The following is a 10879-nucleotide window of genomic DNA, read 5'->3' as shown; positions in this document are numbered from 1 at the left end:
ATATGCAAGTAGAACATGTAATTCCCAATTGACAAACAAGTGATCAAATGACAACATCGCCAATGATCCCAAACACTCTAGCTGTTAAAAGCATCCATCCTCGAACCATTAAACTTTTCCTAAAACTACTCCTAAAGTATGCATCCAAGAAAATAAAAGGGAATAAAGAAAAATAAGAAAGATCTCACCGGTTTCCAAGCAATGCTAAAATAGTAAGGTGAAGAATCAACCACTTCGTGAAGATCCAAGAAACAAAGAATCATCATCAAAGCCATGTGAGAACAAAAATGGAAAAGAGAACTATGAACAAAGAAAACAGTTAATAACTTCAAAACAAAAGAAAAGAAAAAAAAACGAAAAGGAATGAAAATAAAAAACAAAAATAAGTAAAACTAAACTATCAAGAAAGCAAAATATAAGAAAATAAAAACTAAAGAACCAACTAAACATCTAACTAAACAACAAAAAATTAAAACTACAAAATTTGGATTTCAAGGGTTTTGGATTCATGGGATTTGGATTTTAAGGGTTTGGATTCAAGGGAGCAAATACACATCATCATCACAACAACAACAAGAATAATAATGAGCCAACATCATCAAAGTAGAATAAAGAATGAGATCATCATGCAAAGAATCAAGAGAAGCAAGGTAAGCTTCAACAACAAATTGGCCACCGAGACAAAACCTCTAAGAAAAGGAAAAGTTCCCCCAAGTTAAACAAAGATACATCTCAACATCCCAACAATACAAAGCAAGCACACATAAGACAAGGGATGGAGGCACATAGCACAAAAATGAGGGAACTAGCAACCATTACCACTCGGCACGGAGCCATCAATTTTATCCCCATCATAGGAAAACCCGAATGGGAGACCATGAGGATCCCATCCCCCGGTGTAACCGGGTGGCCAACCATAATGCCCCCTAAAGTTATCTTGTTACCAAGGGGCAAGGGGAGTGAATTGCTCGGGCAAAGCGAGCGGTAGTGGGTGATCGGGGAGTACATAGGGGTAGTTAGAATCACCCCTATATTCACTCCCACCGGGAACACGGTAATCGTAGTTACCGTGTTCATCGGGGAATGAGCGAGTCTCGGTGTTGGACCCTGGGGGTCCTTGCCTATATGGGTATGTAGGTACCCCATCACCCCTAAAAGATGGTATAGGAACATATTGGGGTGGAAAGAAAGGGTAGTTAACCGGGGGAGTGATTTCTCCCCGGTGAACACCCGCATCATACAATTGTTGTTGTTGGAGAAACATACCTTGTTTCATCTCCGAAATCCCTCTCATATGGGTATAGAGGGCCTCAAAATCTTGATCATACATGCCCTCCAACCGGATTTGCACCTTCATTTGAGCACTAAGGGAATCCAAGTCGGAGTTGGCATATTGATGATGTTGCTCTTAATGTTGTTGTTGTTGTTGTTGTTGTTGTTGTTGTTGTTGTTGTTGTTGTTGTTGTTGTTGTTGTTGTTGTTGTTGTTGTTATCGTTGTTGTTGATGTTGCGGCTTTTCTTCTTCTTCTTCTTCTTCTTCTTCTTCTTCTTCACCCGTATCCTCATCATCATCATAGTAGGGCGGGCAGTGACTTATGGGGACATGCCAAATGTTTACTACATTCTCTGGGTTGAGAGAAGTAATGGAAGGGTTAGGGAGATAGCACCAATGCTAATTGTCCCTTAGCTAATCAAATACCTCGTCGTCATCATTCTTTGCCAAGAAATGGATTTGCTTCAATTTCTTGATGTCGAGGTAAAGAGAATCAACATCCCCCACCGGAGTGCAAGATGGAAAATAATGCCCTAGCTCAAGGTTGGTCGCTATCCTTGTGACCATGCTTCCACAAGGGATCTCGACGGAATCCCTATCCTGCAACCCTTGGCAATATCTAGCAAAAGTGTACCCCAAGTTTAGGCGACCCCGGTACTCCCCACGAGTAGCCACCCATAAAATCTGAAGTTCCAATTGGCTTATCTTTCCCAAATTCTTGCTTCGAGAACACCGAATATCCCAATAGCCTATAGAGAACCCGGAGACATGGTTGGTATGCCTTACTAATCTTGGCATAGCGGGTCACAAAGTCACCACAACCAGAAATATCGTCCCACCACGAAGTCTGATCATATTCATTATCGAAGAAGATCTTGGGATCCAAAATATAGGAATTTTGATCAAAGTCTAGAGCCGCATTAAACTCTTCTAAAGATTAATCAAATTGAATGTTAAAGAGTTGAACCTGGACACGGTAGATATCATCCTCGACCACCACAAGATCAGCCGCGACCAAGAACTCTAAAGTTTGTTGAACATATGTACGGATGCTCCGGCTCAAAAAAGATCCCATGCGAAGGTTGTTGAGCAATTCCCTAAAATCCTCATCAATCCCCAATTTAATCATGTCCACTTGATAGTAGTGACGGGAAGGCTTGAGGGAACGGTTTGCTTTGAGCTAGGAGTGTCTAGCTTTCTGGATTGGGTCGGTAATTCTAAGTTTGGGGATAGGGGTAGGTTGATGTTGTTGTGAGGTAGAGGGAGAAGGAGCGGGTTCTTCACTGGTTTTTCATTTCTTGAAGAGGTTTTTGATGTGTTTAGACATGATGATTTTCAAAGATAGCAACTCAAAACACCACAATCACCCAAAGAAACTCGAACCAACAATCTTGAATGCTTCAATCGAACTCCTTAACCAAAACCGACAAGCAACAACTCACTACCAAAGTTGAGCAATCCCAAATGCACACAATTACCACCAATTCAAACCACCAAATGCATTCAAACCATATACCAAGCACAAAGAAATCAAGAACCAAGGCTCAACATTATCAACGAAGCACCACTACCAAAAATCCGACCACAACAATTCTCAACAATAATGATCAATCAAGCTACACAAACAACAAACAACACAATGTAAGCAATAAACAATCATTAAACATCACAAATAACCAACCAAAACCCAATTTCAAACATCAAAACCATCAAAATACATATTACTACTATTCATTCCCCTTAAATAACCAAAACATGCGATTATATGGTATAATAAAGCAATTAAGAGTAAGAGTAGATGATTATACCATACAAGAAGCAAGTTAGAGCAATCTTTAGCCACCAATTTCCTCCCACACGAAAAACCCCAAATAAGCTTCAACAATGGAGGAGAGAGATTGGTGGTTGTTATGGGTGAAATGTAATATGTATTTGTTTAAAATAGAAGAATTACAAGAGGATTTGATGAATGGTGATGGAAATTTGGAGGAATTTGAGTGAAAATTTGATGAGGGTGAACGGGTATGTGTTCGTGAGAAATGAGGGGTGAAGGGAAAATGAAGTAAAAGAAAGAAAAAGGCACGGCTAGGGGGGTGCACAGCCGCGCGTCCTGGCAGCGCGCCCGCGCTAGTGTCGCACGCGCCCGCGCCAGCTGCTGCTCCTCTTGCCTTTCTCCTTGGTGCGTTCATGCATGGGTACATCGATAACTATCATTCCGGGATTTTTGACCCCATCATAACGATCAGTTTCTAAATGTGAAAAATGTGGGTTCAACACCCCAAATAATGGTAGCACCACGATGAAATCACCAAGTTCCAAGTTCCAATTTCCTGAAACTTAAGCACAAATTTCATAACTTACCTTTCTAACAATTCTTACCCCTTTTACCTCAAAATTTCAATAAAATTGAACAAAAACACATCCAAAACCGCGAAACACCATTCCATTGCTCGTTCCCACTTGATTTTATCCAACTCCAAGAATTCAACCTATAAATCCCCTGTAAAAACAAGTGAAAGAAAATAAAAGAAAGAAAATTAAGAAAAATAGAAATCAAAAGAAAAGGTTAGAAATCTCCGGGTTGCCTCCCGGGAAGCGCTTGCTTAAGGTCATAAGCTCGACCCTTCCTCCAAATCATGGAGGGTCAAAGAACTCCACCTAGTCCAAGGTGACGGGAGGAGCAAATTTCTCTTCAATTTCTAGCAACTTCTCGTTGTTACTTGATGAGACTTCATTCGATGATTCTTCAAAAGCAAGCTTCTGTTTCCATAACCTCATTCTCTTTCTCTTTTTCCTAGAATCTCGCGCTTTTTTCTTTGCCTTGTTCCTCTTTGTAGATGGTTTCACACCATCAACACTCTCAGGATCATCGTCCTCCTCTTGAGGGTAGAGCTCAAACCAATGAGGAATGTCAATCTCCTCCTCGTCTTTGAGCTTGGGAAACTCCTTTTTCTCTTCACTAACCTTCTTGCAATCAAAAATCAAAAGAACATCATCACAATTCTCAAGAATATCGTTAGTTGAAGTATCAATCATGCATACATTATCAATAGAGTGAGGGGAATTAACCCACATGATTCCTTTCACAAAAGACAAAGACTCATGCATCGATTTTAGCTTGAAACTTTCCTGATTGTTACCAACTCTCTAAGTAATACGACCTTCCTTAACATCAATCAAAGCTCCCGGAGTGGCAAAGAAAGGTCTCCCTAAGATGATAGGAATGTGGTCATCTTCCGCAATCTCTAGCACAATGAAATCAACGGGAATAGCGAATTCTCCTATCTTAAGGGGAACATCCTCAACTCTTCCTTTTGGGAACATGATGGATCTATCGGCTAATTGAAGGGTCATATTGGATGGAAGGAGCTCACCTATCTTAAGTTTCTTGAAGACGGAATAAGGCATGATACTCACGCTAGCCCCGAGATCACAAAGGGCATTTTGGAACAATTTTCCTTTGATTTTGCAAGGGATGGAGAAATTCCCCGGGTCTTTCAACTTTTGGGGTAAGTCATTATGGATAAAAGCACTATAACACTCCCCCAAATTCACCGGTTCCACCATATTGCAATCCTTTTTACCGCTCAAAATTTCCTTAAGAAACCTATCATGGTTTGGCATTTGTTCCAAGACTTCGGTGAAAGGAATAGAAAGATGAATTTTCTTAAGCATCTCAATGAATTGTCCAAATTGCTCATCCAATTTGTGCCTATTGAAATTTTTTGGGTGTGGAAGTTTGGGCTTGTAAACCTTATCTTTCTTCTTTGCTTTCTCCTTTGGCTCTTCATTAGATTTCTCACTCATCTTGAAAGACTCCTCATGCTTATTCTCTTTGCTTGTATCACTCTCCTCTTCGCCTCCTTACTTTTCCTAGGGACACTCTCTTCAAGGACCTTACAACTCCTAGTGGTGATATAACAAACCGGTTCCTTAGGATCCATTTCTTGCGAGGGTAAAGTAGATGGGCTAGCACAATCTTTCAAAGGTTTAGCTAGTTGAATGATTTAATTCTCAAGCATCTTTCCATGAGTTAATAGGCCATGAAACATTTTGCCACTAGATGATATGTAATCGTCAAACTTCTTGGCTTGATCTACCATGAAATTCTCTAGCCTACTCATAAATTGAAATTGTTGATAATAGGAACCATCACTTTGGCATTGAGTTATTGGAGTACATTTGGGTGAGGAACCCCTTTGCGCATCATTTTGAAAATTTCCTCTACTTTGGTTACTCCAATTACCCTTACCAAGATTTTGGCCGAAATTTTTACTATGATTACCGTAACCTTGGTTATGATCCCCATATTCTTTGTCGTAGCTTTGATTATTACAACCAAAGTTGTTATGGTTACCACGAAACCTTGGGTTACTTGGTTCCTATAACCACTATTTTGGTTATAATTATCGTAGCTCGCATGGTTGTGATAGTTCCTATTTCTAACATTTTTTTTAGCATTAACTCTAGATCCAAAATCACTATTACCAACATAATTCACATGCAAATTTTCATTTTCATTGTATTCATCCCATCCATCACAAGGAACATTTGGACAATTAGAAGCATCATGACCATTTCTTCCGCTTAAATCACAAACCAAACATTCTCTAATCATGCAACAAGAAGAGAAAAGAGGGTTAGAGTAAGAGGATGTACCTCTCCCCTTAAATTGGGAGGGAAGATCTTGTGCTTGTGAAGATGAATTTTCAAGCTTAGCTTTGATAGAAGCCACCTCCTTCCCTAAGTCTAAAAGTAGAGTAGACAATTTGTAGATGGCATTGACTTGATCAATTGAGGCACACTCGTTTGTTGACTCTTCCTCAAACTCTTGCTAACTCATGTAGTTCCTCACTACATCATCTATCACATCAACAACCTCTTCAACCGTCTTATTCATGATTAGGCCTCCGGCTCTGGCATCTAAACTCGACGTACCTTGAGGACTCAAACCACAATAAAAAATTTGAATTGTTTGGTAAGTTGGAATTTCGTGGTGAGGGCACTCTCTTTGATACTCTTTGTACCTCTCCCATGCTTCATAGAGATTTTCGTTAGGCTTTTGCTTCAAATTTTGGATCAAAGTTCTAGCTTCTGTCGTTTTCTTTTGAGGGTAGAAATGGGATAAGAATCCTTTGGTAACATGGTCCCATGTTCTGAAAGAATTCGGCTTGACCTCCTTGTCCAACCATTCCAAAACTCGCCCTATGAGGGAAAAAGGGAACAATTTGAGCCTTATAAACTCTTGTTCAACCCCACTCACTCTAATAGTGTTACAATATTTCTCGAATTCCTTAAGGTAATTGAGAGGACTTTCATTAGATGCACCACTATATTGTCGCCTCTCGATCAAAGTAATCATTGCCGACTTGATTTCAAAATCGCTATCCGGAATCAACAATGGAGCAGTCCCGCTCTCATACTTGTATGCACCCGGAGTACCAACCTCCTTCAATGTAACTCTTTGAGCTTCTCCCATGTTCTCTTGCACATACAATCTCGAACAAAATTATTAGTAGCACGGCTACAAATGTAGTCTAAAGAGAAAAATCTCTTATGTAGCCTAAAGAGAAAAATCTCTTTGTATTTTTGATATTAAATGAAATAGACTAAACAACAATAGCAATAATCTACGCCATTCCCCGGCAACGGCGCCTACATCCCTATAAATAGCATAGAGTAAGTCGAGGGTCGAACCACTAGGAATGGGAGGTGAATGCTAATGTCAAAGATAAGCTATTTCAAAGCAATGAAGTGAGGTGTGTCTATTCTACCAATCAAAAAATCGAAATGAAACCAAATTTATAAAGCACTAGGGTATAGATCCAAATAAACTCGTAATTGATTCAACTAATTGGGATTAGAGATGACTAAGTCGAGTGTTACGAGGGAAAATCGATTAAGCAATTGTTAATTGAGATGAACACTACAAGAGGGGGGTGAATTGTAGTTGAATTCCTAAATAATAATTTTGCAAATATAAAACAGAACAAAATAGGAACTTGCGATGCACACAGATTTTACGAGGAAACCTTCTAGTGCCCAACTAGAAGTAAAACCTCGACCCTACCTTAGGGATTTCAAACACAAATACTTCCACTATAATAGGGAAAACACCAAGTTACAACCTATTATAATTCAGCCTCTACTCTCAAGTTCCAGACTGAACTTGCTACAGAACAACACCTTGTTCTACCCAGTTTGAGTCCCACACTCAAACTCACTCGTACTCCCTAAGTACAGATCTTCCCCCTTCTCACTAGAAGCTCTCTCTGTATGCAATGATAAAAATACTCTCACCCTAATAAACCCGAAACCAAATACAAGAATTAACACCTAGTATATGATCGGCAAGCTATGCATGAAACTCAAAACTAATATGGCAATATGATAAGCTTCGCAAACTTACGCAACTATAGCTCTGTAAATTCTTCACGCATTAAACTCACAAAAACCTAGGCTCATATTATTCTCTACTCTTTATACGAGTATTACCTGTATAAGCAGTAGGTTTACATAAAGATAAATAAGTAAAACTTAACTTATCTTAAAACACGGTTTTTTAATTAAATCCTTTGAAGAAAATCTTTTCAGAAAATAAGATAGAAATATTGAATAAAAAAGCATAATATCTTTTTAACAAACTGATTTTAAAAGATAAATATTTAAAGAAAATCTTTTTCCGATTTCTATCTTTTATCTTTTCCGATTTTAATTTATTTGCCAAGCTAACTGTCATGCTTCTAATAAGTTTCATGCATATCCTACTTTACATATTTAACAATGAATCTAGAAGATAAAATCTTAACTAAAACATTGATGCGCTATACTCTTGTTCTGGTAGGTTTACTTGGACTCCACGCTTACTAAGTTCCTCCAAAGATCTTAGCTAGCAATCTTCAAGTTCCTGTGAAGGAACGTTCCTGTGAGGGAACTCAGTTCCTGTTAGGGAACTCTTCTTTTATATTGAATAACTTTCTTGATAAAGAACTCCTTCAAGTCTTCTCAGCTTTTGTTACTTCTTCCATCTCCAAGATCAATTTCACCTAGGCTGCACAAACACTTGAAAAGTCTTTATGAGATGAGTTTGCTGTAACTTAAGTTCCTCATCATCAAAACCTTTAAACATCAACAATTTCCCCCTTTTTGATGATGACAAACTTAAGCAAACTCTTGAGAAAGTTAAAACAAAATAAAAGGTCGTATTTTTGTATTTTAATTTTATTGATAGAAAATAAACACACAACAGAAATAAAACAAAAACAAAAAGTAAGCTAAGTAAACTAAAAGTAAACTAAACTGAGAAAGTTATGATACTTTCTCAACTGGAACCCAGAACAACTTCAACCTCCATGTTTGCTTCTTCTTTTCCCCCTTTTGGCATTATCAAAAAGTCCTGTATTTTCAAGTTTATTAAACATCCACCAACAGCCCCACAAGCAATTCATCGAGTGTGGGAAACTAAAGGCAGCGCTGCTAAACAACCTCAAGTAAGATCTACTCTTCAGCATAAGTGTTCGAAATATACACAACACACAAGTATAAGCAAGAGTTCCAACTTTTCATTAAAAATATTTAACATCCAGATGAACAATTTTAAAAATTTACAATCAAAATCAATTGTTTAAATACTTAAAAACGAGAATTAAATATGTTCATAACTAAGACAGTGAAAGAAAAAGCTAGGCTGATTTGGAGATGGGGTAGGCTGATTTTGAGATGGGGTAGGCTAGGTTTCAAGAAACTCCAGAATCTTGTTGAAGTCCTCCTTTGTTTGCTTTGCAGAGGCCTCCAACTTTTCTTCAACCCCCTTGAGCTTCACTAGGAACTCCTCCTTCTGTTCCTGTAGAGCCTTGTGAAGTTCTTTCTCCTGGAACTCCTTCTGTTCTTGAAGGTCCTTGGTCTGTTTGAGCAGCATTCTCTTGAGTTCCTTCAACTCCTTCCCCTGCTCCTGGACCAATTTTTCAAGTGTCAGCACATGAAGATTACCAGCAGAGTCCTTCATTTGACTCTCTACCCTCTCCATTCTGTCAGCCAACTCAGCAACTTGCCCTTCAAGGATATTCTCCTCGACATCCAATTCCAGTGGTTGTTCCATGCTAGTTTGAGGAACACCACTGGCAGAAATCCTCCTACTCTTCCTTACAGGCTGCTCTGACATAGCCTTTTCCTTCCTCTTCCCTGTCACTTTTTCTTTCTTTTTCTCTCCTTTTTCTAACTTCTGAATTTTTCCTTTTACAACTTCCAAACTTAACCCAGCAAGGGTTTCCTCATTGATCACATTTTCTGGCTTCTCATTCAAAGCCCCATATTTTCCTTTTAAAATCACTCCTGCATTTTCAAAAACAGTAGACAAAATGGCTCCATACCCCACTTTTGTCCTACTTGGAACACAATGAGCTAAATGCTGATACATCAAAGAATGAAAGTTCACCTTAATCTTCTTTGAAATGCAGAAGATTACAGCCATATCCAGTAAACATGCCTCCCCCTTCTTAGCAGTCCTAGGCAGAATAGTCTTTTTCACCAAATTAAACAGCAGCTTATTTAGAGTGCTTAGATCATTATGACTCATGACTTTCTTACCCCTCTGTCCTCCTAATTCCTCTACTATATCCCCAGCCATGAAATTTCCTACATTGATACTACCCTTTCCCTTCAAGTAAGTATCAAAACCTTCAGTAGGAGCTTTTAGAATTTTACCTAGAGTTTCTAGGTCCAATTCCATCTTTACATCATTCACCATGCTCGTTATTATTCCCAATTTTGCCTGAAAATTCTGGCAAAATTCATTCATAGCAGCAGGATACAAGTAATTTGATGAAACCCTAGTTAACAGAAATTCCCAACCTTGAAATTTTATTAAATCAAGAAACTCTAAAAATCTTGCTTTTCTACACCACACAGCGTCAAGACGATGACCTACTACATACCTTCCTGCCATTGATTCAAGTTCCTCTTGATCAGTTACCTCCTCTTCTTCATCTTCCTTTTCCGATTCTTCCTTTTCTGAGTTGTTCTCCTCTTCTTTTTCTTCCTCTTCTCCCTCGCTTATTTCTTCTTCTTCTCTGTTCTCCTCTGTTGTCTCTTCTGGGTTCTTCTCTTTTGCAAATTCATCAAATTCATCAACTTCCTCAATTTGCTTTCATCAAATCCAGAGACTTCACACTTTGTTTTCTTTCCTTCCACTCCTTTAATTTTTGAAGAACATTCGAGACAGAGGAATCCCCTTAATCGATTTTACTCTCTACTTCTTTTGATTTTGGAGGAGATTTCTTAGGGTTTACAGAAGGTGTTTGATAGGTAGAAGATGCTTTGTAGTTTACCATGGCTAAAGGAGATGATTCTTCTTGAATTGAGTTTTCTGGATTTTGGGATTTTTCAGAGGAAACAAACTCAGCAATGATCACCATTGAAGCTTAAGGAAGGGTTTTAAAGGGGTTTTCAAAGTTTTACTGAGAGGGAGTAAATTCGATGTGACAGTGAGGTGAAAGAAGTGGGTGAAAATTTGCTTTTATAATAAATGAAGCGATGTGAGAGAATTTAGGAAGTTTTCACTGTTTAGTTATTAATTGAACAAATTCAATTAATTTTTCAAAATTTAAA

The 10879-nt window shown here is 38.5% G+C and overlaps 1 non-coding gene across 1 annotated transcript; it reads left to right on the top strand.

The window, feature by feature from the left end:
• The first annotated feature begins 6261 nt into the window (after positions 1-6261).
• Positions 6262-6366, top strand: LOC145637476 (small nucleolar RNA R71). Its single transcript, XR_014114256.1, has one exon. It is a non-coding gene; the product is annotated as a small nucleolar RNA R71 (small nucleolar RNA).
• Positions 6367-10879: the final 4513 nt, after the last annotated feature.

The sequence above is a fragment of the Chenopodium album genome, chromosome 6 (assembly GCF_948465745.1).
Source record: "Chenopodium album chromosome 6, dcCheAlbu1.1, whole genome shotgun sequence".
Taxonomy (NCBI): domain Eukaryota; kingdom Viridiplantae; phylum Streptophyta; class Magnoliopsida; order Caryophyllales; family Amaranthaceae; genus Chenopodium; species Chenopodium album.
Note: the sequence above shows the minus strand (reverse complement) of the source record. Positions and strands in the feature narration are given on the sequence as shown.